This window comes from Microcaecilia unicolor, chromosome 2 (assembly GCF_901765095.1).
Source record: "Microcaecilia unicolor chromosome 2, aMicUni1.1, whole genome shotgun sequence".
NCBI classification, from domain to species: Eukaryota; Metazoa; Chordata; class Amphibia; order Gymnophiona; family Siphonopidae; genus Microcaecilia; species Microcaecilia unicolor.
Window position 1 is genome coordinate 148,067,186 of NC_044032.1, and position 24,175 is coordinate 148,091,360.

Sequence of the window (24,175 nt, forward strand, 5' to 3'; positions counted from 1 at the left end):
GATTTCTGAAGTCTTCCAGAGATGGGACTCTCAGCAGTATGGCGATGGTTTTGAGCAATAGGGCAATACTATACAAGACATTGTCTGACCTATGTCAGATGTTACCTTTTTTGGCAGATGTTATATTTTAATGGAAAAACTTAAACGACAGTTTATGATGACTAAGGGGTTCTGAATAATTCAACTCTTCTATAAAATACTATGTAACTTCATGACATTATTTTATTATTTATTCTTTACATTGCATATGACCACAATATTTGTGCCCAACAGAACTTAAATGTGTGCATGAACGGAGTAAGGAAATTCCCATTGTGCATGTAAGTGTCTAGGCTAGAAGCACGTATGTGCTTATGTGTGCATATTCCTACATATGTGCTAGCAGAGTGCCTAAGTGCTATTTTGAAAATACATGCTTAACTTTCATAGGGGCCCTTTTACTAAGCTGCGATAGAAAGTGGCCAGCGTTAGTGTGGGCATGTGAAATTGGCACGCGCTGGGCCATTTTTTACCACGGCAGGTAAACTCCCCCCTTTTTTTAAATGGGAAAGTAAATGGCCGTTTGCTAATATTAAGAGTAGCGCGCAGCTATTTTTACTGCCTAAGCCCTTACTGCCACCCATTTACATGGTGTAAGGGCTCATGTGCTACTCGTGCAGTAATTAGGCAGCATGAGGCAATGTGGCCACCCTGCCGATTACTGCTGGACATGGTAGACAATAGAAACGTATTTTCTACTGCAGGAAACAGTGTGTGCCAACTTCGCAATTACCGCAATGTTCCCGCACTACCCTGGTGGTAGTGTCGATTTGGCACACGCTACCCACTCATTAGCCCTACTCCTCTGGATTCTATATAGTGCGCTTAGATTTAGGCGCCAAAAATCGGTGTGGATTCTATAACACTGCATGCAACTTAATTGGCTTAACAAGCTAATGAGTGCAGATATCAGCGCTTCACAAGCATTAATAAGCACTAATTGGCACAGATTAGAATTTAGACGCACAACTCGCTAAGCATATTCTGTAATGATGTGTACCGAATTTCTAATGCACACAGGCAAAAAGGGACGTGCTTATGGGCGGGGAAATGGGCATTTCGTGGGTGTTCTGAAATTTAGGCGTCTAGTTATAGAATATGGCCCAGTGCACCTAAATCTACATGCCGGGATTTATGCCATGTTTTAGTTGCTGTAAATGGATGTGCGCAATTTATAGAATCTTCTCCTCCCTGGCTTAATAAAAGGGCCCCACAGACATTAATTGCAAGTGGGGAATACGTAGGGGTGAAGCACAGGTGAGACATAGGCAGGGCTCCCACATATATATGTAACTTACAGAATGCTATAAGTTATGCGTATCCCTGTCGCATTTAGATGCCTGTACTTATACCAGCTTTAGAGCTTGTGCGTCCGTTAGTCATACCGATATTGGCATATGCTAATATTCTCTAATAGAACAGACTGCATTATAGAATAGGCTCCTATCACACAGTCTTGGGGCACCTAAATGGAGTTCTGCTTTTAAATTTGCCTCCAGTGAGGGTAAGGGACGTGCTCAAGGTCAGGCTGTGAGTGGTTAATTAGGAAATCACATTAGGATCTCTTGGTTAGATCATGCTGCTGTGTAAGTACTAAGTTATAACAGATCAACTTCCCCTTACCCCAAGGTGATCTAATATAGCTAAATGCAGAATCAATATGACTTAACATGTACATTTAAAATCGAAGATAAACTGCAAGCAGAGCTGATAATGATTTAAAATACATAGTTTCAAAATATGATTACAGTCTACTTTCACACAATTTCCATTGTCATCAATTTTAGAATTCATTCAAATGCTAACAGAGATTTGTGCAGCCCATCTTGAACAGTAGTACTTCCATCTGTAAAGCCTTACTAAATCATCAAGTAATGTTAAGCTTTAAACCACGCACTAAATCAAAGAAGGAATAATGAAAAGAGATTTAGAGCAACAGAATCCTGGTACAATTACTGAAATTCATAACAATATTTTCACACAGAGTAACAGATATCAAACAACACTTTCCATTTCTGCTCTTAGACAGACCCATAAATTACCAATGTATTACTCAGGAAAAAAATTAATTTTGTGATTATGTCCCTTGTCATGATTTTTGTCGCTATACACCTCAGACTATAATGGTGATTATATAACATCACTGCAGTCAATATGCCAGTCTTAAAAACTATTAAAAAAACTTGTTATGCTAATGTGTAACACAGAAACATGGTTGGACATAGAAATAATCCAATCTTAAAAAGAACACTAAGAATCACACTACCCAGAAAACTGACATTAGGAGCAATAAACTCAAGCTGTGTCTATAATACCAATGATATTTCTTTACTAGTTAACCAGGTAGAGGCAGTATATACAGGGCTTTCACCATTTTAAAACCATCATCCTGGGGCTAAAACATTACTAAATTCTATACTAATTTGTTATTTAAAATAAGCACTGGTGGTGTAGTACAGAGGGCGTGTGTTCTAAAAGTCAGGGACTGGAAGCCCAAAATCTGTTTCTTCTGTTTTATCCATTTTGAAGTGAACCTAAACAGCTGGTGGCAATATGAGTCCTTTTGGAGGAAAATGTCAGAACAGTTCTGTGAGGGGCTCTTTTACCAATCTGCTTAGGCGCCTATGCGCGCCCAACACATGTCAATTTGGAGTTACTGCCCGGCTACCGCGTGGCCCGGGTGGTAATTTTGATTTTTATGCGTGTCTGCTACGCGCACCGGAAAATTTTTTTTTATTTTCTGGCGCACAGCAGAAACCAGTCGGTAATTGTCATTCTATGTGCGTAGACCATTACCATCCGGTTAACGTGTCAGACCCTATCGCTAAGTCAATGGGTGGCGATAAGGTCTCAGGCCCAAAATGGACGTGTGCCAATTTTTATTTTGCTGCACGTCCATTTTCAGGCAAAAAAAAGAGGCCTTTTTTGCAGGTGGGCTGAAAATGGACCTGCGCGTGTCCACACCAGCGCTGGCCATTTTTCAGCACACCTTAATAAAAGGACCCCTAAATGTTTTTACAATACATTGCATTGTGGTATTTGCACTCCCAATTCTTCCATTTAAAAAAAACCAAAACAGCAGCACAGAAGCTGATCTCTGTAAAAATGGAGAGAAATATTCTGGCCCAGTGGTTCTCGACCAATGTGTCGAGACACACTAGTGTGTCAACATGACACAGACAGCAAGCCCATGCTTTCCTTAAAAACCACCTGTGCCTGTAGGCTGGGACAAGCACAAAGCATAATGCAGAGAACTAGATACTTGAAATCCCCATAACATTCCCTAATTCTGCTCCTTCCCTTTTTGAATAATCACTGTTGCCATCAGCCCAAATTGGAAATGTTGCAGGTCTGCTTCCCTCATCTACCAACTAACACTGAGCAACTACCTGTGCTTCTGCCACAATTGCTGTTGTCAGCAGCTGGGGCTGGAAATATTGTATCCTGTTCCCTCCACAGGCCACTATCAATGGTGCCAGTCTGGCCCATATATGTGGGGTCCTGTTACCTCCCTTGAGACCATGGTCACTGCCATTGCTGAATGCAGAGAAGGAGGAGATGGACTGAGGAAACCCATCTGCTCTTTCTTCTTCAACCAACTCTGATCATTGTATAACAGTAGCATCGTAACAGATGACAGATGAAGACCAGCATGGTCTATCTAGTCTGCTCAGCATGGTGGTTAGAGTCATACCTGCTCATGTTTGCAGAATGTATAGGTTACCTCCTCCATACCTTTGGTTATGATTGTACCTGTCGTTCCATGCAGGTTACCCCCTCTATGAATTTTTTGAAGTGTTAAAGTCATTTGTTTTGCTTTGATCCCATCCTCCTGCTATATAGAGATCCTCTTTGTTTATTCCAGACATTTTCAAATAGCTAATCTTTTAGTACCCACCACCTCTACTAGGAGGGCTTTCTAGGCATCTAGTACCCTTTCCATGAAAAAAATATTCCCTTATATTGATTTTAACTTTACCTTCTTGCAGCTTCATTTCATAACCTATAGTTCTATAGTTTCCTTGTATTTGAAAAAAATGTGTTTGTCCATTAACACTTTTTAAGTATTTAAACATCTGTATATCTCCTCTGTCTCTCCTTTCCTCTAGGGTGTACTTATTCAGGTCTTCAATTCTCTTCTCATACATCTCTTGGCACAAACCCTATACCATTTTGGCAGTCTTCATCTGAACTGCTTCAAGTTTTTTTATATCCTTAGCAAAACATGGGCTCCAAAAACTGAATGCAGTATTCCAAGCAGGGCTTCACCAACAACTTGTATAGATGCACTATCACTTCTTCCCTTCTGCTGGTTATACCTCTCTTTATACAACCTAGCATCCTTTTGGCTTTGACCATCGTCTTGCCACACTGCAGAGGGTGAGTTTAAAAGGAGGACTGAAGGGATGAGGGATTTTGAAAGGAAAAAAAGAAAGAGAAGATATTGTGGAACTGGAAAAGTTAGAGTTAACACGTATGTCTTTTAAAAATGTTATTGACAAATGCTAGCTTAACAGATTCCACTGACTAGGAGAAGGCCAGAATGTACAAACAAAAGTCATTGTTACTGCAGACCTCTTTATCTATATTGACAGAAAAAGGCCTTTAGATAAGAGAGGTTAAAGAAGGTCTGAAACTGACCAGTATTTGTGATAGAAGTCTTCTTATAGAAAGGTAAATTATACTTTGTTTAACTAAAAGAAACAGGTTATAAATGTTAGTCTATTATTAAAACTAGTTGAGAAATGCTACGTAACAGGCTTTTCCCATTGTACTATGCCCTTATACTTTAGACTTTTAGCATATCAAACATATAAATGGCGAGTGACCGTACTCACTCGCAAATGCGCAGTAGAGACTTCTCTCTCTGTCCCGCCCCCGCGTCAATACGTGATGACGGGAGCGAGACAGAGAGAGAAACTGCGCGAAGCTGCCAACGTCGCTACCGCTCCCCCCGAGGTCACCGCTACCGCTCCCCCCCCCGAGGTCGCCGCCACCGCTCCCCCCCTCCACCCGGCCCGAGCAGTCTCTTTGGTATTGAACTTACATCGGCGAAACACAGCACGCAGAACAGCTGAGCTCCCGTCGCCCTTTCTTCTCTGCCTGTTTCCCGCCCTCGCCAACGTTACGTCACACAAGGGCGGGACACAGGCAGAGAAGGAAGGCCGACGGGAGCTCAGCTGATCTGCATGCTGCCTGCGTTTTGCCGATGTAAGTTCAATACCAAAGAGAGGGCCCGGGCCAGGTGCAGGGGTGGTGTTGGTGGCGACTCCGGGGGGGGGGGGGGGGGAACTGGCAGCGGCGACCTCAGGGGGGAGGGGCAGCAGCAAGGGGAGGGGGCCTTGCCAAAACCCCCATACTAGCCCGTTTTAACGGGCTCAACGGCTAGTTTGCTTAGATTAAGTTCAGCATTCTAAAAAGATGTCTTACTGATGCTATAGAATTCTATGTCCATGGATTAATTGCCTCTTATGTGGTTGAGGGTATAAATGAGAGCATTTGGTTTGTCAAACTTCAGGGGGACTTGAAGGAAAAGAGACTTCTCTCCCAGGTTTCTCTCCTTGTTGCCAACAAGAAATATTATGTGGCTCTAATAAAAAGACCAGTTTTACTGATCTCTTGTGGTACAATGAATTTTATTTCTCAAAAATTATGTAGATTCCCATGTGGAGAACATGGGAATTGAGAGAGGTAAGCCTGGGGGATCATGGGAGAAAAGACATGAGCCTAGTGAAATGATATCACTACAGGAGGGGACCTTCCAGGTTTGGTGAGTGTGCTCTCCCCCATCCCCTAACCCAAAAGAAAAACAGCTCTCAGGATGGAAACTAGGTAGGAACTTGGGAATAAGGGAGAACAGAGACTCGGGGATTAGATGAGACTCAGAAGACTGGGCAGGAGTGTGGGGACTTTGTGACTTAATGAGAATTTGAGGATGGAAGTAGCGAGGGCTAAAATATTAAGCAGGGATTCAGGGATTGTGCCACAGTGAGGGCAAGGAAACTGGATAGGGATGTGTATAATAGAGTTGTTAGTAAGGCTGCTGTATTTGAGACAAAGCGTAAAAAGGTGAAGTGGAATAGAAAGATGATATGAAACTATGAAACCACATGCCTTCTTTGGCTATAAACCAAGCATTACCAGCCCCTAATTTTCTTTACATAACCATTTTGGATGATGCAGGTAACAATGGTATAACCTATGGAGACACTAGGGGAAGATGTGAAAGGAAAGAGATGAATTTGTGAAAGGATGATAGAAGGTGAAAATAGAGAATCTGGAGAGGAGGTGAAGGATGGCCATGAGAACTAAGTGATGAAGAGCTGGAGACCAGGGAGGAGAGATGAGTGACAGGGAAGGAGCTGGGGCTCGTGAGGGGCAAGGGGCAAAGGAAGATATATGGGTACTGGGGAGCTGGTTGAGTACAGCAGGTTAGAAATGGGGTTTCATGGATTGAGTGAAAGACAGAGGAGGAAAAGAAGGTTTGGGAGATAGTGAAAAACAGAGGAAGAAATTAATTGATTAGGGAGGACTGAGAGTGTAAATGAAAAGTTAGTAGGCAGTTAAGAAGTGAAAAAAGGGAGAATGAAAGCAAAAAGAGAGGCGACATCTAGCTAGGAGTGGAAAGAGAGGCACAGACAAAAGAAATGGAGAAAAAGGATGAAAGGGAAAGATCAATGTCAGACATATATAGGGAAGGAAGGAAGACATAAAAAGGGGGACTCTGGAAAGGGATTTAGAAGACGAACAAAAGGAGAATGGAGTGAAAGCAGGACAATCTCAATTAGAAATATAAATTAGAAAGATATATTAGAAAGGCCGACACAATTAGAAAGATAAATTGCCCACATAATTGTTGTAAAAAATAAACAGTTTTTATTTTCAGGTCTCTGTTTGTGCAATGAGTGACCAAGATGAGGGATTCTGCTGGCATGTAGTTTCTGTATCGGGATCTATAGCAGTCTAACTTGTTTGGTTTTTCCAATTGAAGGTGTATTTTTATTCTATAGATGCAGTACTGCCTTCTCAAGTATACAGTTCTTGCTACTGTATTTGTGCCTTGAAGGTTAATACTATTAGGTTATGGAAGGTTTGCCATATAGGTTCTTTTTATTCTTTTATTTACTTTGAATGGCAACATAGAGGAACATCTTACCGATAAAAAACAGGAATAACAGTAGTAACAAAAATCAAGTACATTGGCACTGAAGGAATTTTGTGTTGCTGTCACTGAGATGATAACCAGAATTTGAATGCATGTTTTTGTATGGCAAGTTGTAAACAAAACATCTTAGGTATGCTCTGTACAGATTGCATAATAGGTTAAAAAAACATTCTTGATGTTAAGAGTTTAGTGTGAATTTATCTACCATTTAACCCAAAACTGAGGCAGTAAGGGGCGTTCTTTTTGGTGCGTTAAAAAAAAAAACACCCAAGTGAAAAATACATAAAATCAAGCCATTGGGATGTAGGAGGAGCCAGCATTCTTATTTTTTTTTAACTGGTGTTTATTCAGAAAGTGAAAACAGCACAGCTGCACAATAAGCCAATATCAAACAGAAACAAAATACAAAAGATAAAATACCAAATACAGAGCACAAGAGCACAAAATAATGTCGCATTCCACCACTACCCCCTCATTCCCTGTGTCCTCAGCCCTCCCAGAAACAAATGTCTGAAACAGTTTCCAAAGGTCACAATAGCATTCATGGGCCCCCGACTCCTGTGAGAGATCTTCACGCATTCCCAAGCTGCCATCTGCAACATGCATGCATTCCACTGACTCAGTGTTGGAGGATCTACACCCATCCAGTGCTGCAGTATGGCCTTCTTTGCTAGCAACACCACCATATGTAAAAATTTACATTGGCAATCCCTGGTCCCTTGACTCATCAAGTCCACATCCAAGCCAAGAAGAAGCATTTTATAGGACCATTCATATAGCACACCAAACACACTTGCCAAAGTGTTTATCATCCCTGTCCAAAACAAGCCAAGTGTAGGGCAGTCAAGGAAGTGATGAACCAAAGACCCCTGACCTGATCCACACTTATCACAGATTTCAGTTGTCCATATTCCCATGTCTTTCCCTTTACATTCCGTACATTGTTTAAGATCTTATACTGGATTTCATACAGGCCTGCACTGAATGTAAGCCGAGAGACAGAGACATAACTAAGAGGCAGGTCCTGATCTTGGATCTTGTCTCCCATTAGAGAGCTTCAGAAAGCAGTTAAAATAGTAAAAAATGGAGATGGTCACCGCTCTCTGCCTAGGCTGAACCAAACCGCAAGTTTGTTACTGCAGGCAGGCATTTACATGAAAATAATGTCTACCATAGAGAAGGCTGGTCTTTTAAGAGATTGTATATTTATTTATAACATTTGTATCCCACATTTTCCCACCTATTTGCAGGCTCAATGTGGCTTACATAGTTCCGTAAGTGGTGTTTACCAGTTCCGGATAGGAGAAATACATAGTTGAGGTAGAGGGGATAGAGTGGATTAGGTTACAGGAGGAAAGTTCGTCTTGTGATGAGAGCTGAAGGTATTAGGTTAAACTTCATTCATGACAAAATTAACTTGAACAATTAGGAACATTAAACTACAAATCAAGAAGATTTAGCAAAAACAGTTAAGACATATAGAATACATGTTGTATAGATACATTTTGTTAATTGGCATTTAGGATGAGTTGTTACTGTATGCTTTCTTAAACAAATACGTTTTCAATAGTTTACGGATGTTCACTATGTTGTGGGTTATTTTTATGGATTTTGGTAATTCATTCCAAATTTGCTTGCATATGTAGGAGAAGCTGGATGCATATGTTAATTTATATTGCAGTCCCTCACAGTTTGGATAGTGGAGATTCAGGAATGTACGTGAAGAGCTGGTAGAGTTCCTGGTTGGTATATGGTGGTGGAGCTGAATATAGAAAAGATACTACCTGCCCCATATATCTACAACCTGCCAAGGCCCATATCTGATAGAGGGATCCAGTCTGTCCTGCAGGGAAGTCAGGGTTATTATGCAATTCCAAGAAAGGGGAAGGATCACTGAGCTCCCCTTCCAGACTAATTTCAGAGGGTAAAGAAGCGAAGTGAGTTGTACCTGCTTGTACTTGGACTGAAGAACATTAAAGACCGAATATGGAAACGCATTGAACGCCCTTTATAAGCCCCATATTGAGTTAGTGAAGCCAATGCAGCACATCCACCACATTATATAGTCAAAGATCGGGCAAGTTCACTCCACTGACTCGAATAAGTTTCTTATAACCTATGCGCGCTTGGCGGGTTTGACACAGAAAGGACGACATTATACTCCTGTAATGTCTCATCCTTACAAGAGACCCAAAGAGGCAGCATCTGGAGAGGGTACAGCAGCTTTGGCAACAAAACCATTTTGACCAAAGCCATGTGCCTGAGTAATCGGCAAATCCTTCCATCTATTACACAACACTTTGACAGTCTCAATCCTCTCTGTCACATTTTTCTTGTATACTGTAGCGGCATCCAAGTGCAAGCACACCCCCAGGTAATCTGACCACCCACTCAAGGGAAAAGAAGGACACGTCTGGCACTGTGTGCACCAATTACAGAATTAGAGGGATAATGGTTTTTGTTTTTAAGTGGCAGCTCACCATGTTTAGAAATAGACCAGGGGTCCAAGAACACTTCTATATATTTATTTATTTATTTAGCTTTAGCTCACACCTTTTTCAGTAGTAGCTCAAGATGACTTACATTAAGATACAAAAAGTATTTCCCCAGAAGGCTCACAATCTAAGAGTTCCTTTTATAAAACCATGCTAGCGATTTTGGCACGGCAAATGCGATGAAGCCCATTTGGTCCCTATGGGCTCTGTTGCATTTGCTGCACCGGAATCGCTAGCGCAGCTTTGTAAAAGGAGCCCTACTTTTGTTCCAGAGGCAACGGAGAGTTATGTGACTTGCCCAAGTTCATAAGTAGCAGCATTGTGATTTGAACTACTTTGGTTGTCAGCTCAGTGCTATAACCACTAGGCTACTCTTCTGCTCCACTCCACATAACATATTGTATTTCTGAACTATATCCTTTACTAGATAGGGAAAATTAAGCAGTAAAAAGTTTCCTACTCAGCTATTTTCGAGCCTTTTTCATCTTTTAGCTGTGCCATACATACACATATACTAGTACACACAAAACAAATAATAAAAAGGTAATCAGTTTCTCTACCCACTACTCATGGAGAGACATTTGTCTAGATTGGAGATTTATGTTATTAATTTCCATATTTTAAAGTTTAGCCAGTCATAGACATGAAAAGGAAGGAACGGATGGCCAATTGTCAAAAAGTCCAGTATCTCTCAGCCAAGGGATGATACACTAATAGAAATAAAAATAATGCTAGAAAAGAGAATGACATATTTGTTTTAAGCAGTATTAAAGAAGCATCCTGTATGCTAGAATAAAACCCAACAAACTGCTAACAACTGTTGGCTTCAAAATTCAAGTCACCAAGCAATGAACAGTCTGAGCTTTAGTCTCATGTATGAACAGATTAAATGTAAAGTAACAAAAGGCTTTTCACAGATGGAACCTTATGGCTCCAGTAAGGTTCTGAGATACAGTAAAATGTTCATATTTTTTTCTTCCTGGAATGTCTCTTTATTGAAACGTTTTATGTGCATCCAAATCAGATCTGAGGCAGAAGCCATGCTCGTTTCTCACCCCCAAACGCAGCTTAGCATTTTCAACTGTGTGTCACAAGTGAAAAAAAAGATATCCAAGCTGATATTTAGGCATCTGGCGAATGCACAATTGCCATATCATTAGATTCTGAAAAGTTATACAGATATATCAGGACATTTAAATCACTAAATGGCCTGATACAATCCACACAAAAGAGGCTGGCTTAAGGAAAGAGTGAAAGCAGACCAAAGAATTATCTGGGTAGCAGTAAAATAAGAAATAAAATAAAACAAAATATTCAGCTCCTAGCCAGATAGGTTATATCTTTAGTTAGGCAATTGTACTATCTGTATATTTAACGCTGCTACTTACACTATATTGATTGCAGCACTGAATTTTATGTCCTAAGGCACAATATTCAAAGCGAATAACTGGGCAGGAGAGGCCCCTGCCCAGTTAAATCGCTTTTGGCCACCTAAGTGCCGATATTCTGCAGCATAAAATCAGACAATGATGAATATCACCACAGAGCACTCCTGCGCTGTCTGATTAGTGCAGGGATGGTTCATGGGCAGAACTATGGTGGAGCTTTGAAGGAGCCAGGAGCTAACTGGTTAGCAAGTTTAGTAAGACTGCTGCTAGAGGAGTGTGTTTTGAAGATCACATATCAATAAAGTACTACAGCCCAGCAGAAAGAAAGGGGCTATGAAAGGCACAGGTCCCTGAAGCTCCCTGACAAGAACATGGTAGCCATCCCTGAGGCAGGAGGGAAGAAGGGGTCCCCTGGGAGACATTAGACATGTTTTCCTTGAGGCAGGAAGGTGGAAGGGGGAGGAGCTAATGAGCTCTGCTGATTAGGAGGGAGGCTAAGCCGCAGAGAGAGAGAGAGAGGAGAAGAGTGGGGCAGGCTTCTCTAAGACAGAAAAAAGGATGGGATTTTCCTTAGAGGGAACCACAGAACTCTGCTGCCAAATATAGAAGGGAATTCCCTACAAAGATGGGAGGCCTTGCATATTGCTGGATCCTGAGGTGCTGAGCGAAAACTGCTCTGCAAGGGAATGGAGCCTTGCATTTGCTGCAGGGTGGCCCACAGGCCAAGCAGTCATGTATGAAAAGGCTGAAGTGGAGGAGTGGGTTAGTGGTTAGAGCACCGGTCTTGCAATCCAGAGGTGGCTGGGTTCAAATCCTGCTGCTGCTCCTTGTGATCTTGGGCAAGTCACTTAACCCTCAGGTACAAACCAAGATTGTGAGCCCTCCTGGGATAGAGAAATATCCAGTGTACCTGAATGTAACTCACCTTGAGCTACTACTGGAGGTGTGAGCAAAATCTAAATTAATAAATAAACTGTGTAGCTATGTCATGTGTTTAAGTTATGAAGGATTTTGGAGAAACATTTTATTGTTAGGCCAATTAAGAAAGCTATTTGACTTAAGTTGAGAGAAAGGTGGCATACTGTGCTATGACCCCAATTAAGCACGGCTTAGAGGAGAAGTTGTTAGCTTCAGCTTGCATTATACATAGGAGAAGAAGGGAACTTTATAAGGATACTATGATTCTAGTTTGCAAATGCCCTGCCTGTTTAAGTTGTATGGAAAGCTGTGATGCTCTAAGCACAAGCTGAGACAAGAAAGCATGACTGTTTAAATTTTATGTGACGCTTTAAACCTATAAAGTCTAGGTGTGAACCTTGAAACCCAGTTTACAAATATAACTGTATGTAAATAAAACTGTAAGTAAAATGTGAGGATAGGGACTCAGTCTGTGAATAACCTGCCTGTCTTGAGCTACAGGAAAAGCTGAGAGGATGAAGAAAGAGTCCAGTTTCCACGTGCCCAGCTGATGCATGGATGGCAAAGATGTGCATCTTTGTATAAAAGGAAACAAAAGCTACTTTATTTTGTTTTGTTCTTGCAATATTGATGAATAAAGAGTTTTTGAGTTTTATGAAGGAATTGTGGTCCCAGAGTTCTAAATCAAAGACAGCTGGAGAAAGAAGTTGAATAGAGTGGTAATACCACAGCTGCCGTGAAGGCGCTAGATCACAAAAAGAGTACTAGCACTTCCAAGAGTAACACAGTAACATATATCACAGTAGATGACGACAGGTAAAGAAAGACCTGTACAGTCCATCCAGTCTGCCCAGCAAGATAAACTCATAGCATAAGCTATGATGTGATACTACATTTATACTTGATCTTGATTTGCCCTTGCCATTTTCAGGGCACAGAGCGTAGAAGTCTGCCTGGCACTGACTTGTTCTCCAACTTACCCACAAAAGTGCCAGCAGGGTGTTTAAGGGCTACTCCGTAATAGCAAGTATAAGTGACAAAGCAAATACTTGAAAAGGGAGCATACATATGGGAGGAGCATAGTTACGGCTCAGAATATTGTCAGTTACGCATGTCCCTGCCTCATTTAGATGACCACAGGTCTATGGTTGGTATAACTGAGGGCGTATACATGTAGGCGCGCTGATACCGGATTACGCTAGTATTCTATTATAGAATTTACAGAATAGGCTTTCACCATGAGGTACTTAGAGAATCGCCCCCTTAATTTGCAACTGTTGTCCTGCTGTGGTAACAGCGGTTAGCATATCTGGGTTTAAAAAAAGGTTTGGACAAATTCCTGGAGGAAACGTTCATAGTCTGCTATTGAGGCAGACATAGGAAGCAACTGCTTGCCCTGGGTTTGTAGTATGGAGTGTTGCCACAATTTGGGTTTCTGCCAGGTACTTGTGACCTGGCTTGGCCACTGTTTGGAAAACAGGATACTGGGCTAGATGGACCATTGGTCTGATCCAGTATGGCTACTCATGCTCTTATGCTGTGAAGTTCTATACTCGGTTTTTACACTCAGGCCACAGGAGAGCCAAATGCAAGGTATAGATCATAAATGGAAGGCTGTAGTTTTTCTAACTTGTCTACATAACATCACTTTTAAATGGTCAATTAACAAATTCTCTGCATTGGGATTTTATTTACCTGCAGACACTGAACCAATTTGCAAAGTAAGGTTTGCTCTTGCTTTTGCTATGAAACTTGCTGCAGGAACAAAATATCTACACATTTCCAGTTGCTTTTCTGGCAGTTCCTTTTACATTGAAAATAATATGAATAATTTTCCAAATGGAATCTACATGTGCTATTATCCTTTCCCAACTTAAACACACCCTCTGAAGCACCTCCTCTAAATGCAGTAACAATGCATGTGTTGTGGAACAGCATGCGTACTTTTAGCCGCAACGAGGGAAGGAGATTTTCAGATGGCTGCTTTTGCCCAAGTAAAGGAATTTGATAATTTTTCTCTCTGTGACTTTCCTGGCGATCATATCAATCGTGGATGTAGAAACTGGAATCTGTTGTATCATCATTGCCTTGTCTTTTCTTTCAACTCTGCTGAAACAGAACTGAGATTCTGATTACATTAGCAAAAGCATATGAGAATAGCCATACTGGGTCATACCAATGGTCCATCTAGCCTAGTATCCTGCTTCCAGCAGTGGCCAATCCAGATCACAAGTATCTGACAGAAGCCCAAATAGTAGCCTTCCTTTGTAACTATCCTGGTTCAACAATGGTCCTGGGGCCTGGAACTCTGCATCACAGACTCTAAATCTGATTGCCAGGTGTTGCCCTTGTTGATGCCAATGACTCCCCTCTCCTTCACTGGGTCTGTGACAGTTCCCTTCATAGCAATGCCAGCCAACCTGATGCACAGAAGAAAAGATATGGTAATCAGACTAAGGAGCCTCTGTGCATGACAGCATGCCACTGAACCACCAATGTTTTTCCATCTATGGCTGAGAACCACTTTCCTCTATAAAGCATTCAGATGTGGAAAACCAAAGATTTAGAGAGTCCCACCTTAGATCAAAGCACTCAAAAGCCAATTCAGCTTTCTAGTCTCCTCCAAGCAACCCTTTCTAAAGTCCACTGAAAGGCAACAATTGTGCATTTGATTCTTCTTTCACATTGTCCATGGCTGATTTGATGAGTCACCTTTTACAGAACCTGAAGACAACACTTTCACTATATTAAACTATGTCATGTAACCTCATAATAACAAGGTACCATTCTCCCACATGCTTTTTGGTTTATATACGGTTCACAAAGGTCACAAGGAAAGAATTTTTGAAAAGCTACCTTTATTACATTTCCTTAACTCCAGGCACTAAAGTTTGATTTGTGAGAGGGGGGAAGATTTTTTTTATTTTGTTTCTCATATTCTTTGTCTCCATGCTCTGTCTTCCCTCATTTTTCTTCGTTATCCTGTTTTCTTTTTGTGCTTTAATAGAGATATCTTGCTATGCTTTCTCATTTCTCTCATTCTCAAAAGGAAATGTCATTTTCTGTAGCTGAAGAAGCCTTTTAATTTATTCTACCTTTATATACCTACATGGTTCTAATAAAATTATGAAAAAATATTCTGCACAAATCGAGTCACAAACCAAGGAAAATGTGCTAATTTGCACAGTGTTAGTGAAGAGTAGCAAAGTGTGGGGGTAAAAGTATTTCCCACGTGTAAAGCGTGTTTTGCATATGAAAACTGGCTGTTATAAAACTGCACATGGGTGCACACATGTGGAAAGTAGGAGCATGGCAAAACTGAACCTACTTTTACTCAATCTCTGCACAGGGATATCTGAAGGCATAGTCTGAGGAGACTTTAATTTAATATGAGCATTTATGTCCACTTCACCACTCACAGTTCAAGGTGCATTACAATAGTAAATGTTAATCAATTGAATGAAGAACAATCATAACCATATCATAATCTTAAAAACAATAACTTCTTTCATAAATTTGAAAAATAAGTTTTATTTATAAGAAAAGGCTCTTCTATCAAAGGGAACAGTACCACATAATTGACATATTCCTTGTCTCCTATAGCCTAAAAATTTTTACAGTTGGTAGCTGCAAGTGGGCCTTGCCCTTAGAACAAAGGTGTCGAGAAGGCACATATATGACATAAAGGGAACCTTTTGCTAAAGTACATTAAGCACTTAATCTGTGGTTAATATCTGGAAACAGGCTACCATGCAGCTGTGTTAAGAAGTTTTATGGTAGTTTGCCTGTTCACATGCTACTGTGCAATAGTTCTTTCTCTATCAGCAGGTGAAACATGGGTGGGGAATGGGCATGGAAGCATCATCCAGGTAGTGCGCTGCATGTACTGTGTGCTAATGATGGTATCAGGCAAGTTCCCACCCGGACAGTTCCCCCCCTCAGGACAATTCCCACCAAGGACTCCTCCCCCCCCCCCCCCCCCCGGACATTTACCACCTTCCCTAGCCTGTAGCTTCTTTCTTGTATTAGGTCTCATAAGTCCTTGCAGCATGTGGATGTACACAGAGGACATATAATAACGGATAACTTTTCATAGGTAGAGTAGTAATGTGTTATAAATTGTAATCAGTGTGTCATTTTGAGGGGCTGAATTAGGTTGAAACCTAGTTTGAGGGGGTGTAGGGGGCATTGCCCCCCACATGACTTGCACTTTGCATTTATCTATGCATATATTTACCTATTTATGACATTTAGATCCCAGATTAAACATGAATTAGGTTCAAACTAGTTTGTGGGGGGGGGGGGGGGGAGCCATTGCCCCCCACCACATAAACTGCATGTCTGGAAGGGGAAAGGGATGTGTAAAAGATAATGTTGTGGGGGGGGGGGGGGGTGAGGGTGTACTGGCCCCAAACAATGTGGAAGAGAAAAGGGAGGGAGATTATTTGTCCTAGTGTGTTTTTTAGGTTGTGGTGGGAATTGGTTCAGTGGGACTTGTCCTAGGTGGGAATTGTCCATATGGGAATTGGTCAGTGGGAACTGTCCAGATGGGAACTAATGTAGAATCACTAATGACTAATGTCCTGTTAACACAGGACCATTCTCTGCCTCTTAAATAGAAGGCAGGAAAGTAGCCCCGCGTGTTATTAGGAATATTATCACACGACCTGTAGTAAAAAATAGTGGGAATGCCTTCAAAAGGTCCAGCGTAAAATCTGCAGCCACAATGCAGTATAATCCCACGTTATGCTGGGTAACTGCAAATTTTACTGTGATTTAGAAAAAGAGCCTCAAAATTCTGGTGGTAATCGGCAGTTGGCGCACGCCGACCAGTCACCACATGTGAGCCCTTACCACTAGATCAATGGGTGGGGTTAAGAACTCAGGTCGGTTTTAGGCGCGCCCTGAGGGCTAAGCATTGGCTTTCCCCAAGTCTACCTTAATAGGGTTTTATGGACTTTTCATCCAGGAACTTGTACAAAACATTTTTAAACCCAGCTACACCAACTGCTTTTACCACATCCTCTGGTAATGAATTCCAGATCTTATTTATGAGTTGAGTGAAAAAAAAAGTTCTATTTGTTTTAAATGTGCTTCTTAGTAACTTCATAGTGTGTGTGTCCACTAGTATTTGCACTTTTTGAAAGAGTAAATAATTGAATCCTGTTTATCCATTCCACTCCACTTAGGATTTTACAGACCTCTATCATATCTCCCCTCAGCAAGGGATGGCATAAAGAGATTGAACAGGATAGGTGAGAGTGGAGATCCCTGCGGGACCCCACAGTTAGGAGACCAGTAGTTGGAAAGTTGGTTGTTTTAATTGACAGAATAGCTTTGATTTGAAAGGAATTCACTGAACCATTTGATCACAGTTCCTGCTATTCCCATTTGATCCATGTGTTTGAGTAGCAATGTGTGGCCAACCGCATCCAACATCACCAATATACTGAACTGGAGAAGAATTACTTGGTCGCCTTTGCATAGTCCAATTCTTTAAAAATGAATATGGCCCAAACTGAAATACTCTGGGTAGGGCATACTGAACTGCCTACAAAATTGGCAAGAATTTGTTGTTTAAATTTTGATATACAGGTTACAAGTGAGGTTAAAATGTTGGTGATCCTTCTTTCACCTTCATTGACCTTGGATAATCAAATTAAACAAACAAACAAACAAAAAGGCCTGGGTAAAATTGAAGATGAGATGCTGCCTTTGTAAACAAAATTTTTGCATGGTAGTGTAAGTGACTGTGTTAAGGTCACACTGATTACTGTGATGCTATATACTTTGGGCTCTGAAAGACTATACTTAAAAAGTTACAAAGAATTCAGAATATACCAGCCTGTATGTGAGACAGAGCAACCCCTTTGCTTGTTAGTTAACACTCATTACCTGTTAACTTAGGATCCTTTTTAAGGTATTTATCGGGTCCTTTTACTAAGCTGCAGTAAGCATTAATGAGTGCTTACCACAGGTTAAAAAGCACTACTGCAGGGCAAGCTCAGGCATCCCATGGTAGTTTTGGGATTGGTGCACGTTTCCCATGAGCTAAAAAATGGAATTGATTTTTAGCATGAGGGTGTGTATGGAGGCAGAGTGTATGTGTGTTCTGTGTCACCGCACACTAACCTATTAGCATGTGGTTAGCTTATGTAATTATGTACCTCTGGATGCCTTTTTAAAAATTAATATTATATTGGCCACCTTCCAATCTTCGGGTACCAGTGGATGATTTTACTGACAGGTTATACATTATTAATAGTAGATCTGCAATTTCATTTTTGAGATCTTTCCGTACAATGAGGTATATACCATTCAGTCCATGTGATTTGCTACTCTTTACTTTGGCAATTGTAAGCACTGTCGAGCAGGGACTGACTCATACATGTTTGGTGTACAGTGCTGTATACTTCTAGTAGTGCTATAGAAATGATAAGTAGTAGTAATTTGCCTTATTCCATCTTCAAGGTTCACTGAGATTTGCTTCAGTTACTCCGAGTTGTTACCATTAAATACAATTTCTAGCATGGGCTCTTTCTTCACATTTTCCTCAAGAAAGATCAAAGCAAAGAATTAATTTAGTCTCTCCGTTATGGCCTTGCCTCATTGAGTATGTTTTTTTCATCCCTTGATCAGTTCATAGGCTTCTTACTTTAAATGCACCTGAAAAATTATCTTTTTGCATCCCTTATAAATGCTTTGCATCTAACTTTCCAAGGCTTATGCTGTTTCCTATATTTAGATCCTTTTCTATTTTTTGAAAGATGTTCACTCTAATAGCCTCTTTCACTTCACCATTAAACCATGTCAATTGTTGTCTGGCCTTCCAGCTGTCTTTTTTTATACATGGAATACATCTGATCTGGACTTCCAAGATGGTATTTTTAAACAATGTCTATGCCTGATGTAAACTCGTAAGGGGGAAGTTATCAATGTGGGCTACCATTAAGATGGATTATTTTAATATAAGTTGTGCTATTTTAGCACAGGGTCTCATTGCATAAAATGGGAACCTGTGCTACAGTAGCACTAGTTACGGCAAAATAACCCATCTTAATGGTAGTCGATGTTGATAACTATGCCCCTAAACCCTTGCAGCTGTTCTTTTCTTAAACTGTTTTCATCATTTTATCATGCTCTCTCTTTTGTAAGTTAAATATTACAGTAGATTTCCTTTGTGTCCTCACTCCAGTTATTAAGTCAAATTTGATCACATTACAATCACTAATGCCAAGTGGCCCCAACACTGTTATCTCTTGTAACAAATACTGCAGTCCAGTAAGGACTAGGTCTAAAATTGTTCTCCCTCTTGACTGCTCCTGAACCAGCTGCTCCCAGTGCTATTTATCTGGCTAAAATCTGAAGGGACTTTGACACCCACCTCTTTCCCAATGCCCTCCCCTTATGGACCCAACCAAAATTTAAACTGCCTTGCATATACTGATATGACATTTATCCAGTCAATACTGGGGTAACTGAAATTTTTGTTGTGTTGCCAAATTTGTTATCTTCCTTAATTTCTGTTAACATCTATCTGTTCTTTTTGACAAGGTGGGTGGTTGCATTTCACCATCACAATTCTCTTTCTCTTCACAGATGGGATTTCTATCCATAAGGATCCCAAACTCTATTTTGTTTCCAGTATAATTTTTTATTCTGTTTGACTCATCACCCTCTTTCACATATAGCGCCACCCCTTCACCAATTTGATCCACCCTATAATTACAATATAATTTATACTCTAGTGTCCAGTGTCCCATTGATTATCTTCCTTTCGTTGGGTGTCTGAGATGTCTATTATATGTACTTCTTCATTCAGTGCTATATATACTAACTCTTTCATCTTGTTTTTAGGCTTCCAGCATTTGTATACAGACATTTCAAAGAATGTTATTGTTTGAATTTGCAACCTGTAATAATTTGAAATCTTTCAAAGGCACCTGGGCTACTCTTGCCTTTATTGCAACCTCTGTATAGGGATGTCCCAATTTTTCCATTCTAATTTAAAAGCTGCTCTATCTCCTTTTTAAAAAAAGTAGCACCATCAGCTTGGTTTAACCCTGGTTAAGGTGAAGTCTTGTTTTCAGAATAGCCACCCCCTTTACCTAGAATGTTACCCAATTGTAAACAAACTAAATCCTTCCTCCCCGTGTCATCATCTCATCAATGCATTGAGAATCTGGAGCTCTGCCTGTCTCTTTGATCCTGTGCATGGGACAGGAAGCATTTCTGAGAATGCTACTAACCTGGAAATTCTGAATTTCACTTCTAGAACCTCCTTTCTACACTTCTTTTGTCATTGGCATCCACATGTACCAAGACAGCCAGTATCTCCCCAGCAATATTGAAAATCTTATCTCTATGATGTGTGAGGCCTGCCATCTTTGGACCAGGCAGGCAAGACACCAAGCAATGCTTGCATCCACCAGCCACCTAATGATTAAATCACCAATTAGAATGGCCATCCTAAGCATTCTCTCCTAAGCATATACACCTGGACAGACATCTTCACTGTGAGAGACAATTCACCTATAGGGCAGGTCCTAGCTGTAGGATCACTTCCTGGCATACCAAAGTGATGCATGCCTTTTAGGTGACCTTTATCCTCCATAACACCATAAAAGCCGCCAGCCTGGAGATGGGTCTTCTCTACTGTGTCTGTTATTACCTGGACTGTATATCTTGCTGGAACTATCAATTAGGTAATCAATTATATGACTTCACAAAGACCACTGCTGATCCATTTTGCAAAAACAAAGAAATATATACCAAAGGAAAATCTAAATTGTCTTGTACATGTAATAAGAAGGACCCACTCATGACTGGCATGAAGACTAATACGTTAAAGTTTTCACACAGCACTAATAAGAGAATGCTAAGTCACAAGTCAGATGGCAGCTTATTGCTTCGGGGATACAAAACATACCATGGATATATGGGAAACATAAATGCTCACTCAAAAGTGAAGGGGTTAAATGCATTTGAATCAATCAACCAGCCCATAAATGACACAGCACATATGCCCAAATGTATTCACCCAGATCAAGTAAACCACTTTCACCTATTCACCAGCCAGTTACTCTACTGGATCCTGTACTCTACCTCCACCCCAAAAGAATTGAATAATCATTCAGAAGAGGGCATAGAGTTCTTTCTCTGAAGGATATATAGCTATTTGGGAAAGACAACCATCTTGAAAAGTCTCCCAACCAAGGAAAGTGAATAAAAAATGGAAAATCACGAAAGAGACAATCTATGAATATCTTCATTGGCTATTTTTACTGTTACATACACGTAAGACACAAAGGTGAACACTACCTAGCACTATAGACGTGATAAGTAGTAGTAGCAGTATAGTAATTGCTCTTGCGAACGGGAGAATTATATGTTAGACTACAGAGTGACATGATTTATTTTAAAAAATTCCAAACACCTTCAAATCTGAAGACCTTAAAAAGCTCATGATTCAAAAATGAAATATCGGGACTATATAAAATATGAATCACAAATCATTTTGTTGGATGAGACCAAGAAAAATACTGACATGATACTGACATGCCTCTCAAACTCAATTTGCCTCTTTTTTCAATTATGATGAGGTCCTGTGCACTATAATATACATGCACATTAATGCCATGGTTGACTTACCACACCCTTGACAGCCATTATGCACTTATCCTTTAATTCATGTATCATCATGATTGAAAGACAGGGACAATTTTAGAGGTATACACAAGGACTGAGATAAACCAAAATACAATAGCTCTCAGTTTCTCTCCCTTCTCGGGGTTTAACAATTTTGCTGATGAACACAAACTGAGAAAGAGAGGCTGGCAGCAATTTTATAGTCTAGATGATTATTGAAGCAGGGGCATTCAAGGACTAGAGTCCACTTGGCCAGATAAGAACCAAAAAATTATACATGATCTAGTTGCCAAATGGACATGGATCCTTGAAGGAAAAGCTTTCTACGCTTAAATTTTTCAGCACTGATTTTTCTGTGCCGTTTATAGAATCTAGTCTATAGTGTATATTTAGTGCTATTCATTATCTGTATAGTAGCACTGAATATAGAGAACAGATTTAAATGTCATAGCTGGCAATAAAAAAAACCACACCTTTACCATGGTGTTTGAATCATCATATGAATACCCTTAAGGATCTGATGAACTGGGATAGCTACAATGTCCTTAGATATATTTAGGTACCTAAGGATTCCTAGGATTGGAGCTTGTCTTTGAATTCTGAAGGTCAAAGGTGGTGGATTCAGGACATTCTTTTAATAAATACTAGAAAAGAGAGATCCTCCGGAGGGGAAGTATTCTTTGTAGGAGAAAGAGAAGAGTTGGATAGCAGACCTAGGGACCCTTTTACCAAGCTGTGGCAAATGGGGCTGGCGCTGGTATCAGTGTATGTTTTACACGCGCCAAGACCACCATTTACTACAGCTGATAAAAGGGAAGTCTCGCCTTCCTGCAAGAAATGGTCATGTGGCAAGTAAAGCACTTGCTGCACGGCCATTTTGGGGGGAAGTCCTTACCACCACCTATTGAGTTGGCGTTACGGGCTCCCGCATTAACCCAGCGGTAACCGGACAGTGCCACTTACCACTGGGTACACTCCAGCGCTACAAGAATAATTACATTTTTGTAGCACCTAGGGGTGGGAATTACCATCGGGCTGCTGCGGAAGCCCGGCGGTACTTCCTGTATAGACAGCAGTAAGCAGACGTTGGGCTTACCGCCACTTAGTAACAGAAGCCCCTAGTGAGTCATCTCTATCTAACTGTAGCTCTTGCAAATGAGAATTCTGACTTTGATTCAGCATCAGGATTTTAGCTCATGTCTTCATTTAAGACAAAGGGGCCCTAAGTTTGTACTTGAGATGATGAAGTGTTAAGTGACTAATCAAGATCAAAGGGAATAGTAGTGGGATAGGAAGTTTGAACTGGTGAATAGAAAAGTTTATGTCTCTTTGATGCCATTTACAAAACATTTTGGGAGAAATTTCTCTCTTTAATATAGAATGACTACAAATAGTAATAATGGAGGTAATTTTATAACTAGGCAACTTGAATTAGGTGTCAGAATGGAGCATGATGAGCACCAGTTCTATAATGACACTTCAGGAAGCCTACGATATCACAGAATACCAGCACAAACCTGTTTTGGAGTGTCAAAAGTTACATCAGGTCAATGGCAGGTGTAAGTGGACATGCCTAGGTGTGCCATACAATGCTCAGTACTGATAGTATTCTATAAGTTCTGCACATACTCTCAGATTCTACATAATGCACCTAGAGATCCGTGCCAAATTCCAAGTGTATTGTATAAAAGCTTGTGTAACTTAATTGGATTAACAAGCTAATTACTGCCGATAACAGCATTTCACAAGCAATAATGAGCACTAACTGGCAATAATTAGAATTTACATGCACAACTCGCTAAGCATATTCTGTAACACAGTGTGCCTAACTTCTAACGCACGCAGGCAAAAAGGGGCATATTTATGGGTGGAGAAATGGGCGTTTCATGGGCGTTCTGAAATTTACACATGTAGTTATAGAATATGGCCCAATGTGAGTAAATGTACACACCGGGATTTACGCCACACTTTTGTTGGTGTAAATGGAGGTATGTAGTTTTAGGTGCTGTAATATCAACAAACATATTTTATATACCATGCCTAAATCTGGGCACCACTTATAGAATATACTAAGTCAGATTTGATTTCCACTTCGATTTTTTAGGCACCATAAATAGAATCTCCCCCATAGCTTGTCATCTTGCCTATGGCCCACTCATGCTCTGTCCATATATATGCCCCCTTGCTGTTACATAGTCATAGCATTTACACACTACTTTATAGAATAACACATTGTGAATTTTTTTTATTATTATTGTTACATTTGTATCCCACATTTTCCCACCTTTTGAAGGCTCAATGTGGCTTACATATAACCATTAACGGCTTTAGCCGATTACGGTCTGAACAAACACATCATATGAATGAATACAAAGTGATATTGTGGTATAATGAGGTACATGTATGGTAGGAACAGTTAGGGGGAACTTAGAGAGGGGAATGGGGAAGAAGAGTCAGGTAATGTTCGTTACGGTCTTTGGTTATGTGTTGCAAGTGACCAGGTATTTTTATATTGGGTCAGT

The 24,175-nt window shown here is 40.5% G+C and overlaps 1 protein-coding gene across 3 annotated transcripts in view; it reads right to left on the reverse strand.

The window, feature by feature from the left end:
- FAM172A (family with sequence similarity 172 member A) overlaps positions 1-24,175 on the reverse strand; it is a 636,319-nt gene that overhangs the window by 147,457 nt on the left and 464,687 nt on the right. The window lies entirely within an intron of this gene.